The sequence below is a fragment of the Tachyglossus aculeatus genome, chromosome 18 (assembly GCF_015852505.1).
Source record: "Tachyglossus aculeatus isolate mTacAcu1 chromosome 18, mTacAcu1.pri, whole genome shotgun sequence".
Taxonomy (NCBI): Eukaryota; Metazoa; Chordata; class Mammalia; order Monotremata; family Tachyglossidae; genus Tachyglossus; species Tachyglossus aculeatus.
Genome location: NC_052083.1, coordinates 34,249,441 through 34,262,562, shown reverse-complemented (window position 1 = coordinate 34,262,562; position 13,122 = coordinate 34,249,441). Strand labels below are relative to the sequence as shown.

Sequence of the window (13,122 nt, the reverse complement as noted above, 5' to 3'; positions counted from 1 at the left end):
TTGTTAAGCACGTACTATGTGCCAAGCACTGTTCTAAGTGCTGGGGTAGATACAAGTTAATCAGGCCGGACGCAGTCCCTGTCCCCCACAGGGCTCACACTCTAAATCCCCATTTTACAGATGAGGTAACTGAGGCATAGAGATGTAAAGTGAGTTGTCCAAGGTCACAGAGCAGACAAGTGGAGGAGCCAAGATTAGAACCCAGGTCCTTCTGAGTCCAAGGCCTGTGCTTTATCCACTAAGCCACGCTGCTTCCTCAATGACTCCCCAGTGGTTGGGAGTCCTGAAATGTTGGCTGTCCGGGGCTGGCAGCTCTCCATAATTTTCCCCAACCTCCACCGCTGGCATAGCTAGAACCTGGGACTGTCTCCAGGGTGGTAAGTCAGGTGAGGCGGCAGGATGGGGGTGGGCAGGATGAGGTGGAGTGGATAAGTCTCGGTAAGTAGGTACTTTGGCATCTGGCTTTCCAGAGTGGGATCTGTGGCAGCCCTAATAGTAGTCACAGCTAAATTCAGAGACTACGAATTAGATTCATTTGCTTGGCTCTTGAAGTGAGATTTTCCTTGTACTCACTTGGAACTAACGAACAAAAAAAGCCATTTTTAATTTGAAAGGTCCTTTCCTGAATGATACTGGCCCTGTGCAGACAAATCTATAATGGAGTGGTGGAGTTGGGAAAGGACTTCTGACTCCTGGTGTAATTCCCTCTTCTCTACAATAGGCACCAACACATCCCTATGTTGCCAACTTGTACTTCCCAAGCGCTTAGTACAGTGCTCTGCACACAGTAAGTGCTCAATAAATACGACTGATTGATTGATTGATTGATCCCTACAGTCCTCATTGCCAAGAGGCCAAAAAATAATCAAATTCACCCTCAGCTTTGAAACCTGGGGCTGAGGGAGCTTTAATGGCTAAATAAATAATTCTACGTACTACATGATAGGACTATAAAATCCTCATTATTCAAGAAGTATTCAAGTTATGGCCTCAGCCACCTGTATGACCTTACATTTTACAAACTCTATTTTTAAAGCATTATTCCACTATATTTCCATTCTCCTTCCTTTTCAATTGGAAATTTATTTGGTGTCTATCTTCCTGTTAGACTGTAAGCTCCTCGGTGACAGGGACCATGTTTTTACCACTGATATACTTTCCCAAGTGCTTAGTACAATGTTCTGCATACAGCTGGCAGTCCATAAGTGTTACGGATTGATTGACTGCAAAGGAGACGTAGTCTAAATCACTATAAAAATACCATCAAACCCAACGCAATAGATGTCATAGGAAAAGCAAAATTTCTCCAGTTGGAAGGAAAAAAGTACACACACGCAAACACCCCCTGACACACAATGGTGGTAAATAAGAAAATCATTTCATAGGTAACTGGCTAAATCCACAAATCTTTATCTGCTACCCCGCAAATGATTCAACCCATAATTTTCCACCAAACCACAAAATTGCATTCATTATGGTGTTCTCACAGTGTCAGTTACTGTGGCATTCAAAAATGTCGCCAAGCAGTAATCCTCCTCACATTGAGTCCTTATGGGCTTGAAGTCATCAAATGAAAAATCCACTAGTTGCCCCATTTCCTCCCCACCCTCCCTTGAAATGTTCTCCAGCATCCTCGACCCTGGCTCTTTTCTTAGGGTGTGTGCCACCGCAGTTCCCCTTCTTGAGCTGCCAGTCCCTGAACTTTCTCCTCCTGGCCTCGGCTCCAACCTAAGCCCGCAGTCCTCTTCAATGGGCCAAACACTGCTCACCCTCCTGCTCCTGATTCTCCTCAGGAGGTGGCATTTTAACACCTTTCCCCATTTGGGTCTCCGTGGTGCCATTGGAGGTTGGCCTGCATATAAGTCACCTTGGTTACCGCGTGAGAACCCCAGTATGGTATATGACTTTTAGACTGTTAGCCCGCTTTTTAGATTGTGAGCCCACTGTTGGGCAGGGACTGTCTCTATATATTGCCAATTTGTACTTCCCAAGCGCTTAGTACAGTGCTCTGCACACAGTAAGCGCTCAATAAATACGATTGATGATGATGATATGAGGGAATACTGGGAAAGGTCAGATTTTCAGGACCCAGATCAGTACTCACCACATGATGAAGTCCAGATGCACACACTTAATTTCAAGCTCGCATTACCCAGGAGCCCTGGAAGAAAGCTAAGATGTCCCTCTTGTTTCAGGGCACAATCTGGGACCAGCAGTGGGGTACGCTTGGGACCACGGATAACATCTCCAGGGATGGTGGGTGCCCTGGTCTTCACGGATGAGGTGAACCACCAATCAATCAATCAATCAATCAATCGTATTTATTGAGCGCTTGCTGTGTGCAGAGCACTGTACTAAGCACTTGGGAAGTACAAGTTACCAGCGAGGCACCAGCCTCGCTCATCTTTGAGACCACACGAGAATTTCCAGTCAGGGTAGAAAGGACCCCAAAATGGTGGTCTTTCTGGCCCATTTCCTTCATCATCATCATCATCAATCGTATTTATTGAGCGCTTACTATGTGCAGAGCACTGTACTAAGCGCTTGGGAAGTACAAATTGGCAACATATAGAGACAGTCCCCACCCAACAGTGGGCTCACAGTCTAAAAGGGGGAGACAGGGAACAAAACCAAACATACTAACAAAATAAAATAAATAGAATAGATAGGTACAAGTAAAATAAATAAATAAATAGAGTAATAAATATGTACAAACATATATACATATATACAGGAAGGTTTCTTTGAAAGCTTCCGCTTCCCAGCTCCCACACCCCTTAGAATCCTTGCCCCCACGCTTCACTTCCACACTCAAAATGGAAAGCAGACTCCTACGATTAGGGTGACCCTCACGACTGGCAGACAAGGGAATCTCCCCGGGCCTAAGTTTCCTCACCTCTCCCTACCTCAGAGGACTTGCCGGTCCCTCCTGCAGAGGGGTACTGTGAGGATAAAATGAGATGAATGATTATGAAAAGGCTTTGGAAAAATAAAGGGGATCAACGAGGTATTACTCGAGAGGGCCCCGAGTTGCTCAGAGAGCGTTAGGCGGGTTCTGGCAACAACCAAAGTTTCTTGGGCATAAGAAGCCGCCAACAAATCTGCTTCCAGCAGCAGCGCAAGTAGCAGATTTGAAAATGGAGATGAGATTTAGGGGTCTGAAATCCAACTGGGGCCCGCCCAGGAATGAAACAAATGGTTTCAAGATGCAAAGATGAAAAGTAGCACAGCCTAGTAATAATAATAATAATAGCATTTATTAAGCACTTACTATGTGCAAAGCACTGTTCTAAGCGCTGGAGAGGTTACAAGGTGATCAGGTTGTCCCACGGGGGGCTCACAGTCTTAATCCCCATTTTACAGATGAGGGAACTGAGGCACAGAGAAGTTAAGTGACTTGCCCAAAGTCACACAGCTGACAAGTGGCACAGCCGGGATTTGAACCCATGACCTCTGACTCCAAAGCCCGGGCTCTTTCCACTGAGCCACGTTGCTTCTCTAGTGGAAAGAGAATGGGCCTACGAGTCAGGAGACCTGTGTTCTAACCCTGACTCTACCACTTGCCTGCTGTGTGTCCTTGGGGAAGATGCTTAACCCCTCTGTGCCTCCATTTTCTCACCCATAAAATGGGGACTGAATACCTGTTCTCCCTTCCCTTCCCTTCAGACTGTGAGCCCCAGATTCTGTCAGATCTGCTTATATTCTATCTACCTCAGGGCTTAGCACAGAGCTTGGCACATAGTAAGCACTTAAATACCACAATTATTATTATTGTTATCGTTATTATTATTAGGTTCCCAACTTGTACTTCCCAAGCGCTTAGTACAGTGCTCTGCACACAGTAAGCGCTCAATAAATACGATTGCATGAATGAATGAATGAATGAATGAATGAATGAATGAATGTAAATGATGAGGGAAAAGAGCAGCCTTGGATGGAAAGCTGGAAAGGTCTAGGGAAAAGTCCTGATCTGGCAACCTGATGAAAATGAGCTTAGAATCCATCTTACGCTCACTCTGAGAGCAACTGGCCTATGGCAAACAACACCCCTGACTCAGACAGATCAGAAAATCACGCGGAGAGTGGCTGAAAAGAATCATGGTTCTCCAAGGATAGGCACCACATTTTTTAGGGGGTATGAGCCCGGGCTCTATTGGCATAAAAGCACGTATGGGGTGCTGAGGAAATACTGTTGGCTTGACCCTGACCCGACATCACATCCAAATGGGACCAGGCTGTCACACCCCACCGCCCCGCACAGGCTTCTCTTGGGGCTCATCACTTCTATCCGTTGGTGGGATGAGTGGTTGGGAACGGGACTCCAAGGAGGGGCATGGCTCTTTCTCCCTAAATTAGCACATATTAAAGGCATAAATCTCAATGGCGAGACCATTGAAGTTCTACCCTGGAACTCCCCGCCCACCTGAAATCTGCCAGACCACAGCTCTGTCCAGCTTCACAGCACTCCTATGTATTAATTGATTACAGTTATTTGATGAGCATCTTCTTTGTGCACAGCACTGGACAAGGTGCTTGGGGATACGCACAAAATTAAAAGCCCACAAGGAGTTTTCTGTCTAGGCAAGGAAGACTAATGTATTAAAAATAACTAAGTTTTAAACATCAAAAGTAATCCTAGCCTTCTAAAAATCTTCTCCTCCTCCAAGAAGGGTTCCCAATCAACACCTGGTTATGCCCCACCTACATTCATTCATTCATTCAATTGTATTTATTGAGTGCATACTGCGTGCTGAGCACTTTACTAATCCACAACCACCTTAGCACTTGCATATGCATTTTTTGTGATTATTCCTTATTTAATTGCTTTTCCTTGTTCTCATTATTTATAAATGCACCCCACCTCTGTTCTTTCATCTAATATTTGGCAATTTACATGTGGTTGTCTCCCACATTAGACTGTCAGCTCCTCAAGAGAAGGGACTCTATGTCTTGAACTTCTTTTGCATGTTCCCCAAGTGTACATTCAAATGCTAGGTATACAGGAGAAGCTCAGTAAAGGCTAGTTTTTTATGTTATGACATCTCCCTTGCCTTTCCCTCTGCTTTCCCTCCATCCTTCCTACCTAGCCTGACTACCCCAGGAACCAAGAAAGTAAATCCTTATTCTTCAAGCACTGTACCCGGATCTCTAGCTCTCATGACACCCTCTCCTCCATATCTTCCCTGCTCCCTCCAACTGGGGCTTCCTCTTTGGAGATCAGTTTTCCTCCATTGAGTCCGAGGAAGAAGAATAAAGGAGGTAGGAAAAACAGGTAGGTCAAGGAGTGCTCCCTTCTTTACCGCTGCCCCTCCCAAGGGCATGGGGAGCAAGTCAGTGGAAAATTCTAAAGGAAAGGGATACAAAAATTGTCCAGACCTCTGAGAAAGAAAGGGCAAAATAAGTGCCCCATGTTCTGACATAAGAACAAATTAGAACATCCAACATAAAAGAGAAGGGTACTAGCCTAGCCATTACCTCAAACATTTTTCAAATCGGGCCTTGAGGCCCTGGGTTGCTTGCCCAAGACTTGTCTGGAATAGAGAACCCTGTTGTCCGGAGAGAAAGAGAAAGGCATCGGACAATGAAGTACAGGAGCGAACGAAGCCCAGTGAGGGATCCTCGTTAGCAAAGAGCAATTAGCAATCACCCATATGCTCCTCTGATGGCCAAGGGGAAGGGACGGGGCTGTGAGACACTCCTCCACCACCCCCAAAATGCCTCCTGTTCTGTCCAGGGACAATTAAGCCCTCATTCCCAAAGCCACTGGTAATCTTCAACTTGTTTCCTCGGATTTTCAAAGTGAGGGGCCAGCTGGTAATTGACCCCGCAGGTCAAGCAATCAATGCCAGGTCATTTCAAATGTCTCAAAGTGCCGATGAAGGAATCCCTTCCCCCTTCTCTCCACTGCCGCCCCTGCCCAGCTCACAAAAGGGCTTTTTTTTTCCCACCCGCTACCCAGCCTTCTGAATGTGTATCTTATTTATAATAATGGCATTTGTTAAGCGATTACTGTGTATCAGGCACTGTACTAAGGGCTGGGGCAGGCATATTGCGTGGGGGATACATTTAGGAACCATCGAGCTCTCCAGCGGCCTAAGCGCCCTGGTAGGATGCAACAACAACTGGCTTCCATCAGACGTCTTTCACAGCGGGGTAACGGCGTCCAGAGCATCGAGCTATTCTGAATCATGATTCGGGTGGACGAGCCATTGAGCTTTGTGTTCCTGGACATAGCACACGTGAGTTTGAGGTGAACGCTGACTGGGATTTTTCTGCTTTCACCCTTGCCAGGAAAAGGGATTCCAAACGGATGAGAAAACAATGACTCGGGTTGATGTTTAACGCTATTTCTCTCCTCCCAAGGGTATATTCATGAGACCCACACCAGAAAAATGATAAACTCCACATGAACACCTCTCTCCTCTTCCAGGCCCCCCAACTTCATTGCCTATTTGAAAATTCCCTTCCATGTAATCACTGAATCTCTCCCATACACAAAAAATAAATAAATAAAAACCTCAGAGGACAAGCAAGATGGAGGATGGGAAATTTTGGAGATTAGAAGGTGTTTTGTCAGGGTGACAGCTCAATGAGGCCTTTGGTGGGCTGGTGAAAATCCTCTTCGAAGTTGCTATTTTAGAGTCTGCAAAACCAACTCTGCCTAACTCAAGATCCAAGTCATTATATCCTTGCATTTCCTTCTTCAATCCCTTAACTCTTTGATAGATGTAAAAAGTTCCCTGTGACATTAGAGAGCTACCCAGCTTACACTCTTGGTGTGAGAAGCTCACCTTCTGACTGTACCTAGCTCTCTGATGTCCCTCACACTGTTCCCTCTGCCTTGTATGCCCTGCCCAACCAAATCCGACAGGCTGCAGTTCTCCCCATTTTCGAAGCCCTCCTAAAACCCCATGCCCTCCAAAGAACCTTCCCCAATTCCCAACACCCCAAATCGTTCCGATCCAAGAGCCCCATCATTGGTATTCATGAAGCGCTTATGTGCAGAGCACTGTATTAAGCATTTGGGAGAGCAGAGTATAATAGAATTGGTAGACACATTCCCTGCCAGAAAGAGCTATGACCCTTACTGCTAGAGAGCAGAGCCACTATGATTCACTCCCTCTGAGCCTCAGTGAGGCTCAGGTTTTGCTGACAATGGTCCCCGCTGAATTATTCTTTGTGAAAACTGAGCCAACAGAGCAGAGTCGAATTCTGTGTACGTTAACCTGGAGGAAAAGGGCAGGGTCAAGGGTCACCACAAGAGGAAATTTGGCCTAAGCACCCAAGGCTTCCCATCTCTACCGCCAGGAAACACGAATTTATCAAATCAGATACTGGCAGTGTGAACTCTGAATGCTGCAGCGTCCACTTTAACCTCTGAACTTGTCAAGAAACACCCACAAAGTCCTTGGATTGATTTTCTCCCAGGATGCCCAGAAGGGAAAGAAAAAGAAGAGCTTTTCAAGAGCTTGTGGGGACATTTCACCGGCATATTGATTTGTTCTTATTTACAGCTCTCTCTTAAAAGATGGTCCTCTAGATGCCTGTGTTCCAGTCTACTCAACATGCTAGATATACCTCTAAATCTCTGTTTCTATTCATTTATTCCACTAAAAATGGGCTCCAGCTTACTGAGCTGGCCTACGAAAGTCAATTTGCCAAATGCCGAAAACTTCTTTAAGCGGGTCTCAATAATCAGGAGACAAGGTTTCTCCGAGCATCTGTTTTTCCAACTGAAAAATGGGAATCATAAGCCCTGCTCCTCCCTTCCTCTCTCTGAAAGTTGGTGAGCAGCAAGGATCTTTATCCTGAAGAAGCTATCAGCATTACAAAGGCAAAAATATCAAAAGTATTTACTGAGTGTTTTCTCTGTGCAGCGGAATAAGACAGAATAAGGAGACACGATCCCTGCCTTCAGAATCTGCTCCCCCAACAAGCTTTTCCCATCAATTTCCCTTTACCCTGAGTCATCTCATCCTTGCAGCCAACTCTAGCACTTATGAAGACATTTACATTTTCTGTAGAACTCTAGTATATATGCAGTAGAAATTGTATTTATTAAGCGCTTACTGTGTGCAGAGCACTATATTAAGGGCAGGGAGAGAGTATAAAATGGGGATCCTGTCCCTCGAGGGGCTCGTAATCTATGATCACAATCTTTGAATAAGTGTAGCAGTGGGAGGCGAGGACTGGAGTGTGTTTCATCGGAAGCAATGAAACATTAAAACAGCCTAAGGGACAAGGCCAAATACGAAATACACCAGATAAAAGCAAAAGTCAAGTAAGGATCTGTGGCTAGCGGCAAAGAAGTTCTCCTCATGAGCAAGGTTATATGTGAGAACTCAATTATTCACTTTGACCTCTCTAGTTGTAACTATTTTTACGTTTATCCCTGCATTAAGTGGGCACACAGTAAATACCGCTGCTGCTGCTGCTAGTGCTATGGGCACTACTCAAAAATTGCTGAGCAGAGAATCTAATAAAATTTGGTACCTAGCTCAGCCACATACCCCTGTATCCTCCTAGGGCCTCTCCAACCCTAGCAGTCTTCTGAGGTTTCTCAGTAGCCAGAGCTAGCTGTTTACTCTACCCAGAGTAAGTGAGCAAGTAACTAACTTAAAGAAACTAGTTTTTCAACGCAACCTGTCCTTAGATCCAGGAAAAAATGACACGCCAAAGGCACAATGGAGTATTAATGTGCTAAATCACTCTTCTGAGAGGCGTGAAATGGGTAGAAAATCAATAACCCTGGCCTCGAAATATGAATAGTGCTTAACACATTTTGGGGATTCATTCAGGCTTGTGAATGGCAGGCATGCCTGAACAAAATCAGTGACATCAGGGGCTCACAAAGTGAAGGCTTTAGAGCCCAAACCCAAAGAGAGAAATGAAAGGGAGGAGAGAAATATTGAAACAGGCCAAATTTGTTGTTTTTCTTACTGAGGAAAAGTCTGTGATTTACACCTTTTAAAAGAAATAAATCTGCCAAAAAGGAAAATTATGGAGAGAGACAGGAATCCAGATGTATACGTTTTTCAAACAATAAGCAAATTGGCATAGTTTCTAGGAACCCAGGAAAATGTGCACGAACAAGGTAGAATCATCAGCCAGCGATGCCAGCTACATCCATGACTTCTAGTTTTTGCTGCTGTTCATAAATTGTTGTACAAAAATCACTCATCGTAGTCCTTAGTAGGTGATGCAAACAAGAACAGGACGTGTTGCATAAGATAAAAGAAATGCCACTCCAGGATTCATCCTGTGGCAGCAAAGGATGCCTGGAGGTACAGAAGAAACCATTTGGTCGTGCAGCTACAGTGTTGGCTCTTTTGTGGCACCGTCTTTCCAGCAGTTCCTAAGTGAGTTACTGGTCTCTGAGGCGGCAGGGACAGCAACTTTTCATTTTGAGTGCAGGGCCGGTAAGGGGGCAGGGATTTTAGGGGAGATGAGACCTGGGAGATGGCTTGTTTCAACAGGCCATAAAAAGCTACAATATTGGCTCTCTTCGGCCGTTATGGGAAACTCTCTGGACCTGTAAGAGAGTTGGAGGGAGCAAATCTGGGCATCCAGTTCACACACAGCTGCGGGGCAGACTACCTACCTCCTTCTGTGGCATGGGCACCTATGGCAGAGGGTCTCTCCTCAAAGGAACTAGCTTGCAGTTACACAAAGGGTCACTCCCCTGCATGCTACTGGTCCTAGGGCTGCAAAGCAATACCCCTGGGAAGAGTTATTCTGTTACCCTGAACCGGGGTGAATATCTGGCTGGCCTGGGTGCTGCCCCTCTTTCACGGGGGTCTTTCTCAGCAGCATTTGCTGCCTCTGCCAGGCTCCCCTGACCTCATACTTAATAGTGACGGACAGACACTTAATTACAGAGAAACCGCTACAGTTCCTTATGCCTTCCTAAAGATATTTTTCAACATGCAATCGTGCAGAATCAGGCGCCAAGCCAACTTGAAGTTGCTATGTGAACATAATAATGATAAAACAATAATGGCATTTATTAAGTACTAACTACATGTCAAAGCCCCATACTAAGCACTGGGATAGATAAAGAATCAGCCGATAAGGCACATAAAGAGGAAGGGAGGACAGGTATGTATCCCTACTTTACAGCTAAGGAAACTGAGGCCCTGAGAGCTTAAGTCGCTTGACCAAGGCCACCCAGCAGATCTGTGTCAGAGTTAGCATTAAAAAATAAGTCTTCTGACTCTCAGTCCCATGCTCTTTCCACTAGACGACGATGCCAACTCTCACATATTATACAATAACATTCAATAGATAGTATTGTAATGCATTAGAATATTAATATGTACTACATACACCTTTCATCCCAAATCTCCTTACACATTTTTCATCCTACAAGCCAAATCAACTGAACCACCCTCTGACTTCAGCTGTTGCCTTGGGGCACGTGAGGGAGAAAATTGCCACTTGTTCAACCCGACCCAGCTACGCTTCATGACGGTTTACACTGAGGTCCAAAACCCTCAACCAAATAACTGTCATTTTTCTGGCTCTTACTTCTATGAGAAGGTGATGCCTTTATTGGACTGTATAGCTACTGGAATCTGAACTGTGAAATTCACTGAACCTGTCGCTGGCTTCCAAGGAGCCAATCACATTTTGTGTACTGCAGTGTTAGTTGAATTCCCTTGTCTACAAACAGGAAATAATACAATCGTTACAGTGAAAAAAATTCATTTGCCATTTTGCTCCAAATGACAGAAGCTTAAAATGTTGAAATTAAAAGACGCTGTATGGTTCGAGGGCAACTTCATTGTGAATTTGGGATGACTTGTACATTCAATCATGTGTTCTAAGAAATTAGGGTAAAGAGGAATCGTATATATTACTACTTTATCCTTTACTGAGCGCCGACTGCATGCCCCAAATAGACGTTCAGTGACCACACAGAAGAAATATAAATCATGAATCTTGCCCTCAAGGAGTTTTCAGTCAAAACAGGGGAAAATAAGTTTAGATAAATGGATGAATAGTCTGTGAAACATTTGAGAAATCGAAAGCTGCATTAAATAAATGCAATTAATGCAATAAATTAATTTAAACAAAACAAATAGACTGCTGAGTGCAGAAAATTCCTGAAAAAGCTGAGAGAAGGAAGACTGTGTTCAGACAACGTCCCACATCCTCATGAATAAAGATAACACGGTCATCATAGGGCCGGCTTCAGATATTTGGTTGTCCCCTCGCAGATAAAAGTCTTCAGGGTTGCAAATTTTTCCAATCTTCAACAACAGCTGCCCCACCTCCCCTGAACAGAATGCCCTGAAGCGCCGGCTCCCCTTGCCTACAGCGGGAAGCTGGCCCTGCTCGGGAACCAGGCCAGGTGTCCTGGGAAGACATAGTTTGCCGGCCTGATGGCTCTTGCATCTTTAATGCAACTGAGTCTGGCCTTTTTCAGAATGGCACTCTACTACAAACCCAGTGCCTCCAGCATGCCTGCCCAACAGACTCCAGTCACTCTGACCACCCTAGTGCTTCTCTGGCCTTTACGCGTACATCACCGGCAGGGATTTGATGTATGCTTCTGCTGCGGGTGTTCTCTGCCATTTGCCCTTTTCCCAGCACTGACTGGCAGTGCCTCAAGGGCAGAAAACATGTCTAGGGCTTCCTCTCTAAGGTCCTTGTCTTACGCTGTCGAGTCATCTCTGACCCATAGCGACTCCACGGACACAACTCTCCTAGAACGCCCCACCTCCATCTGCAATTGTTCTGGATCCAAGATGCCTGAATCAGTACTTGCCCCCAAGGTGCTCAATGGTGCAAATTAACTGAAAGACTGGCTGGGCCCCCACTGCTCTCGAGCAGTTCACTTCTTCTCAGGGACCTGCAGGCTTGCCTTAGAACAGGCCTTGAGGGAGCCCAATACCTCGGAATAAACAAGCTTACCTCTACCTCAAGGCAGTGAACTTCTGGTTAAAGGTCACGCAGTGGCATGTAGCACCTGCAAAATAAAAATTGAAAAAAAAAAGATATACATATATACATATACATATATATATCAATGAACAAAATAACATGTTCCAGCCAATCACTACTTAAAATTTTCCATGAAGGAACACTAAAGCCTATTCACGTCATTTAGGACTGCTGCTGAGTTGCTGCTTAAATGATACACACGGTGTTTGGAGGCTGTTCAAAAATGTGTAAAAAAGGGAGAAAATAAATCTCTGGAACACCGTTGGATGAAACTTTAGCAGTGAAGTCGAGATGCTAAATCTTACGCATATCTTCATGTGGGTTGAAATCTATTTTCACTGGGTTCGAAGGGCTATTATAGCACCCAAAGTTTTCCAAAAATGCTAGACAAGCTTACCACAGCAATTAAGCCGTCTACCATCTGCAAGAGATTTGGTCTAGGTCTTGCTTAAGTTAAATAGAAGGCAGGGAATTAAGACTAGCAGTGCTTTGTGCATCAGTCATGCCTAGAGATAGAGGCATGGCAGATTCTTGGGGGCAATTTTCTCTCCTGAAGGATTAATTGCGCATCTGGGGACTAATCTTTTAGACCCTTCCTTACACTCTAGCTGTGAATTATTTCTTGAGAAACACTGTACCTATTCTTGGGATTAGAGAAGGAAAATTTTTACTGGGGAAATTCGGCCAAGGAGCTGAGATTAACATGCATTAACCTCCTCCCAGATGGCGAGTTATTTTCAGAAAGCTAGATGAGACCTGAAAGCTAGATGAGTTCCTCCCACTCTGTATGTAAAAGTTCCCTTCAGATAAGGGGACTCAAATCATGCAAACCTGCAGGTTCACATATAGAGGTACATCTGAGAAGCTGTATGTTCTCAGCAGACTCTTCTACATCAACTGAAGTGGTCAGGAAGAATGGTCTGGGATGGTTTATTTGAGTCTAGGAAAGGCTATTCCTGGCACTCTCTGCGTTGGTAACATGGTCATTATTTCCAATAATCTGTTTTCTACCTAAAAATACACTTCATACCACCTAAAGGGAAATATTCCAGATACCCCAGCACATGTAATTTGATTTTTTCCTCAGGACAGTTAACAAATGAGAAATAGTTAAGCAGGTAACCCTGCACACCCCCTTGCCCTACTGTTCCTGTGGAATAAATGTAAGCAGCATGT

The 13,122-nt window shown here is 44.8% G+C and overlaps 1 long non-coding RNA gene across 1 annotated transcript in view; it reads right to left on the bottom strand.

Annotated features, from left to right (window-relative positions):
* Nucleotides 1–11,973, bottom strand: part of LOC119940315 — a 129,820-nt gene extending 117,847 nt beyond the window's left edge. The window contains exon 1 of the long non-coding RNA XR_005454906.1: nucleotides 11,917–11,973. This is a non-coding gene — a long non-coding RNA (uncharacterized LOC119940315). The remainder of the gene's footprint in view (nucleotides 1–11,916) is intronic.
* Between the last annotated feature and the right edge of the window lie 1,149 nt (nucleotides 11,974–13,122).